Below are 7064 nucleotides of genomic sequence, written 5' to 3' on the forward strand. Positions count from 1 at the left end.
ATTTATTGACCTGAGACAGAGGGAGGCCAACCTGGGATCATATCTCAACTTTGGAAATTAGTATCTCTAAGATTTTGATCTATAATCTAACCTTCCTCATGCTGATTTTATTTCTGTAAAAGGAAAGAAAGAGCAGTATTTCTTTTTAAAATGTGTTGTACACCTGGATGTGGCGGCACATGCTATAATCCCAGCAGTTGGGAGGCTGAGACAGGAGGATCTTGGGTTGGAGGGCAGCCTCAGCAACTAGTGAGACTGCTTCAAAATAAGGACTAAGATCAGGCTGGGGCTGTAGATGGAGGAAGAATGCCCAGTCCATCTCTAGTACCACAAAGGAAAAAGAAAAAAGGAAAGAGAGAGGGGTAGGTGAAGATAAGACTGAAGCCCAAGAAGAGCAGAGCGCTCTGAGGCTGTGCTCCACCTCATCCTGATTCCAACCCTGCAGTAACTCCGAACACCACGGGTCTGGAAATCATAACGGATAAGGAAAGGCAGTAGCCAGGCCACCCTGGAGGAGGCAGAGTGAGCCAGAGCTCCTCCCAAATCTCCAGGCCCAGGGAACTGTCACTCTTTGACCTTCCTGGCGCACACTGAAAAGCTCCATGACTCAGAGCTGAACTGAGTGCCAGCTTCCCCGTCCACAGGGAGTGTCTGAGCGATTGCTTAACGGGGCCGGCTGAGGGGTCAGTGCCAGTTAGGGCAAACACTTCCAGCAAACACAGGACACACAAAGAAATAGAACAAAACGGCCCACGCACGCGCGTGTGTGTGTCAATAGACGCCATTCTTGAGGAAGCCCAGACTTTGAATTTACTAGAAAAAAGTGTTAAAGAAAACTATATAGAAAGAAGTGAACTGAGGTGTAGCTGGGTGGTAGAATTGCACCCAGAATCCCAGGACTTGGGAGGCGGAAACTGGAGGACCACAGGTTCTAGGCCAGTCTTCACAATTTAGTAAGACCCTGTTTCAAAATAAAAATTAAAAAGGCTGGGGGATGTAGCAATGTAGGTTGCCTTTGGGTTCAATTCCCAGTATATAGAAAAAAAAGATATTAAAAGTGTGAAAATGCTATCTCACCAGAGAGAGAATGTCAGTGCATTAGCTTCCAACTGCTGCTGTAACAACTTCCCACAATTTTGGTGGCCCAAACAGATGTCTAGCTGGGCACAGTGGCACACGTCTGCACTCCCAGTATTTGGGAGGCTGAGATAGGAGAATTGCAGACGGCCTCAGCAACTTGGTGAGGCCCTTTGCAACTTAGTGAGACCTTGTTTTAGAATAAAAAATTAAAAAAGAGCTGGGGGTATGGCTCAGAGGTAGAATGCCCTGGGTTTAATCTCTAGTAACCACACAAAAAATTAAATATGCATCTGTATTTATATCCCTGGATATACACCAAGCGCACTCGCACGCTGTATGTATGTATGTATGTATGTTTGTATGTATGTATGTATTTTATAGCTCGGGCTAAGAGAAGTTCATAATGGGTCACAAGGGCTGTACTCTTCCTAGTGGAACCAGGGAAGAACATTCCCTTCCTTTTTTTCTAGGTTGTAGGGAGTGATACCTCTCTCTCCCCACCTTTATCATTTTCCTCTTCCCCTTTTTTTGGGGGAGGGGTACTGAGAATTGAACCCAGGGATGTTCTACCTCTGAGCTTTACCTCTAGCCCTATTTTACTTTGAAGCAGGCTATCACTAGGTTTGTGAGGCTGGCTTCAAACCTGGCCCCTTTCCTTTAAATAGACTTTCAACTTCATTGTGCCTAACTGGGTAATCTCCCCATCTCATGAGCCTTAATCACACCAACAAAATCTCTTAGTCTGTGTAAAGTAGTTTATTTATACATTCCAGGAGGTAGGATATGAACATCTTTAGGGGCCCTTATTCTATCATAATCAAGAAGGAAATAGAAACTACTAAAAGGGAATCAAATATAAATTCTGGATTTAAAAGTAAAATAAGCCGGGCATGGTGGTGCACGCTTGTAATCCCAGCATTCGGGAGGCTGAGACTGGAGGATCACGGTTCGCGGCCAGCCTACTTAGTGAGGCCCTCTGCAACTCAGTGAGACCTGGTTTCAAAATAAAGAATAGCCAGGCGTGGTGGCGCACGCTTGTAATCCCCGCGCTTGGGAGGCAGAGACAGGAGGATCGCGCAGGTTCGAAGCCAGCCACGCACGCTGGCTTAGGAGACCCTGTTTCCAAATAAAAATGTAAAAATAGGTCTGGGAGTGTAGCCCGGAGGTAGAAGGGCTTCCAGGAACCCCAGTACCACCAAAAAAAAAAAAAAAAAAAAAAAAAAAAAGAATAAAAAATCTGGGCAGGGGGTGTAGCTCGGAGGTCGAATGCCCCTGGGTTCCATCCCCAGACCTACAAAAAAATTAAAAAAGTAAAATAACTACTGCAATGAAAACGTCATGAGTGGGGCTCAAGAGCAGATTTACACGGGCATAAAAAGAATTAGCCACTTAACTAGATCAGCTGAAACCATCCGGGCTAAGGGACAGAAGGACGACAAAGGAAGGAAGGTCGACGGAGCCCGAAGACCCGGGGCGCCTGTGACCACCAATACACGCACTTGGAGTGGAGGGGAAAGGGCCGGAGACTGCTAGGAAAATGATGGCCGGGCAATTCACAAATCTGGTGAAAAACATCAACTTACTATTGAGGGACCTCGACACATGGTGAGTAGATAAACTTACAGAAAAGCAGTCGTATTACCGAAAGCCAAGGGGAGCAGAGAAAATCTTGACGCAGCAAGTGAGCTGCAACGTGCGTGGACCTGCTCGGCCTCCACGCGGTCAGAAGAAAGGATGGCCGCTATGTCTGCCCTACAAGAAGCACTAAGGGCGGGCACAGTGGTGCAGGTCTGGAATTCCAGTACGTGGGAGGCTGAGACAGAGGAGCAGAGGTTCAAGGCCAGCCTCTGCAAATAGTGACACCTTTCTCAAAGGGGTGTGGCTCAGAGGCAGGATGGCCCTAGGCCCAATCCCCAGTACCAGGCACACTGAAGGACACCTTCAGGCTGAAATGAAAGGGCACTGGGAAATGACGATGGGAGAAAAGGAAAAGATGCACTACTTCAAAGTAGCTCCAGTCCACAAAGTCTAACAGGAAGGACAACAGAGAGACACCAAAATGCATGTCGCTCAAATCCTCCCGACTCTACAGATGATATAAAGCAGTAACTGTAAAATTAACTTGATCAAGAAAGTGAAAAGGTTTGTGGAACTGGAAGAAAATGTTTTAAAACCTTGCATTTGCCGGGCCTGGTGACGCACACTTGTATCCCAGCATTTGGGAGGCCAAGACAGGAGGATGGTGCAAGTTCGCAGCCAGCCTCAGCTACTTAGCGAGGCCCTTTGCAACTCAGTGAGACCCTGTTTCAAAAATAAAAAGGACTAAAAAATAGGGCTGTGGGTGTAGCTTGGAGGTACAATGCCCCTAGGTTCCATCCTCAGTACTGCAAAAAAAACAAAAAACAAAAACCCAACCTTGTATCTGATATTTCGTATCTATGATATATAAAGAGCTCTTACAATGTAAGAACAAAAAGACAAATAATTCAATTCTGAAAAATGGGCAAATAATTTGAACAGAAACTTCCCCACAGAAGATGGGTAAGTGACCAAAGGGCAGATGAAGAGGAGCTCAGAGTCGCTGACCCGGAGACACAAGGCGCAGCTTCACACCCTGGGACGGCTGGAGCACAACTCTGCAAAGCTGCTGGGCCGGCGTAACGCTGGCCCTGTACTATGACCCTGCAGCCCACCCTTCTGCAGAAATGGCTATGTACTAACAGTTCCCAAGCTGGAAATGAATCAAACATCTGTCGGGCAAATATCTGGTTTATTCACACAATGGAACACATGAGAGTCATGTACAAGCACACATGACAAAAATGTCCAATGCCTGCTGGACAGAACTGCAACACGTGGCCTCGTTCATTAACACCCCAAACCAGACAGAATACCTGCGGCCTCACCACTGGACAGCGTGGCCTTCGGAGCCTGATCGGGCTCTGGGTATGAGCGCACACACGTCCACTTGTGAAATACCTCTTAGGTTTCTACACGTCACACTTCGATAGGACGGTAGAGCAAGCTGGGCGTGGTGGTGCTGGCCTGTAATCTCACTACACGGGAGGCTGAGACAGGAGGACCACAGGTCCAGGGCCAGCTCAGCAGTTCAGTGAGACTCAGCAACCTAGCGAGACCATTTCAAAACAAAAAATAAAAGGGCTGGGGGCAGAGCTCAGAGGTAGAACGTCCTTAGGTTCAATCCCTACTAACACACACACACACACACACACACACACACACACACACACACACACACACACACACTTGTCTGGCTCTGCAGCTCGGATGAGCACTGTCTCGGCGTCTCTGCTTGGCCCAGCTCTCCTGGCTTCTGAGGGCTGGGGGAGTGCCGCCGTGAGATCTCTGCCCCTCCCAAAGCCTCTCTCAGGAGCCTCTCTCACGAGGAGCACAGTTCTGAGCCAGAGCTGGCGCTCCAGGACTCCTCAGGCCGCAGGGACACTTTGTGCCCTTCTCTACTGTGGTTTTCCTGAGGATGGGAATAGTGGTGTCCCCTTCACAGAGATCCTGGAAGGGTCCGGATGAATCTCCACACCTAAAACACTTAGAAAAAGTTAGCACCAGGTTGGCGCTTCCCAAGATTGGTTGCCAGCTCAGTTTCACCCACGCTGTGCTTCCCCGAGGAAGCACGGACCAGGGTAAGCCTAAGAAGCAGGGCACTCGGGGTTCACCTGTGTCCCCAAGCCAAACTGGAGAGCAGTGCCTGGTGCCCCACGCCTCCCCGACAGTGCAGAGGGGCACTAGATACACACGCCTCAGGCCTAAACAGGACAGAGCCCAGCAACCACAAGTGGCGGCGAGCAGGGCTGGTGGCGCCCTGGCCGGCCGTCCCCCAGGTCCTGTCACCAAGCCACACAGCGTAGCGGTCGGGGGGCATGGCATTTGATGGCGGCAGGAGCCTGTGCCACCAGGCCGAGGTCCCAGGTGGTCCCCAGCCATGGAACGCCAGCGCATTCCGCACGGCCTGTCACCAGGCTGGGCACCGGCTCTGCTTTGCAGACCTAGAGACTTTGCTCAGGACAAGCCGAGCATACGATGCTCGGTAGGGACAATACAGACACCAGCATCCCTAGTTAGAGCCCACCGTGCCCCTTCTCCCTGTAAGCTGACTTACGCTGGAATCCAGGCCTTCATCATCAACATTGCACGTAAGGCCATGAATATAGACAGCCAGGAAGGCAGCCCCCGAAGGGCTGGAGGATGGGACTCGGGACCTCAAGGCTTCCCATGCTGGCCAAGCCCGCACCCCACCTCTGTTCCACTCTCTCCACCGGCAGGCCCTCGGCAACCCAGTCCTCGAGTGCCAAGCGTGGACAGGGAGCTCACTCGACCGACAGCAGCACACGCCGAGCCTCAGAGCAGTGACTTCTGTTCTAGGCCTGAAGAACTGAGTGCCCTTGGCCACCCCAAAACACAGACACGGTCCCTGACCAGTCGTGCCTGGCCCCGCTGGGTCACAGCAGTCTCCCCAATGGCTGGTATTTTTTCTTTGATGCTGGGGATTGAACCCAGGGGCATCTACCTTAAAGCTGCAGCCCAGTCCTCTTCATTTTGAAACAGGGCCTCATTAAGTTACCGAGGCTAGCCTCAAACCTGGATCCTCCTCTTGGCCTCCCAAGTGCTGGGATTACAGGTGCGCACCACCATTCCCAAGATTACAATCGGCACAGGTGGCTGATTTGACCTCCGTTTCTAATTCCATCCTCAAGGGACAGACGACACAGCAGTGGTCTGGAAGCATCCTGGATCCACTCCCATGACCTGCCTGGAGTCCGAGCTCAGATCTCTTCCTGGCCTCCACCAGACAACCCCAGCTGAGCCATCAAGCATCGAGACACAGGGTGTGCGGGAGGCCTGCAGCTGCCCTGGTGAGGGGGCGGTGGCGCCCAACACTTCACTGGGAGCCCCTACCAGGGCGACACCTCCACAGGGAGAGGCCGGAGGAGAGGAAGGCCGGGCGAGGCAAAGGTGGCACCCCCACTCCCGCGGGTGCTCAGGGCCTGCGCCTGCGGGCCCTGGCCCAGGCCTTCTGAGGTGGCGCTCCTCAGGGGCCCAGTGCTCCTCCCATGGCGGCGGCTTCTTCCTTTTTTGGCAGTAGTACTGGGGGTGGAACCTCTGGGCTGTACTCCCAGACCTATTTTACACTTTATTTAGAAACAGGGCCTAAGTTGCTGAGAGCCTCACTCAGTAGCTGAGGCTGGCTTTGAACCTTTGCGATCCTCCTGTCTGTCTCCCAAGCACTGGGATTACAAGCGTGCCCACCACGCCCAGCCCTTGGCTGCTCTTATAACCCCATTACTCAGTCCGCTGGGGGAAGTCTTCTCTCCCTAAAAAGGATTCATGGAAAAGGCTGAAAGAAGCTAAAAGTACAGTACTGCCTTTAACTAAGACCACTAAATAAGAACAGTGACGGCCTCTGCTTACCAAGCTATCAAAGCTGTGCCGGCACATCCTCAGACGTGAAGTGAGCCGGAGTACCTGAGGACAGGAGGCCCCTCCCCGCCTGCCTCCATCCCCACGCGCCTCCCAGCTAATGGCGGCCTCCAGATGACTGAAGGTGCGCTGCCACGGAAGCGGACATGGGGAGCCGACGTTCTCTAGCTAAGGTTAGCTACTCTAACACCAACAGCTACAAACTAAGAGAGGGTGCTTTTAAAAAGACGTCTTGAGAGCTGGGAGGCTCACAGGAAGTAGGGCTTGTGCGCCCTGCCTCCTGCGAGGCCTCCAAAGCCGCGGCTGGCCGTGTGACGCTGTGCAGTCTGCACCGGCTCTGCTCTCCACTCCTGGGTGCGTGTGCAACAGCGCCGTTCCCAACGCTGACCCAGCACGAGGGCACCGTTCATGCAGGCATCAGTTGTGGAAGAGCAATTTTACAACTCATAATTTTAGTGACAATTATAAGGGCTCTAAAATGGCAAATAAAAGTCCCGGATGGTGAGCAAACAGCGGCTCCTCCTGTGCCG

The sequence above is a fragment of the Muscardinus avellanarius genome, assembly GCF_963383645.1.
Source record: "Muscardinus avellanarius genome assembly, chromosome: 17".
NCBI classification, from domain to species: Eukaryota; Metazoa; Chordata; class Mammalia; order Rodentia; family Gliridae; genus Muscardinus; species Muscardinus avellanarius.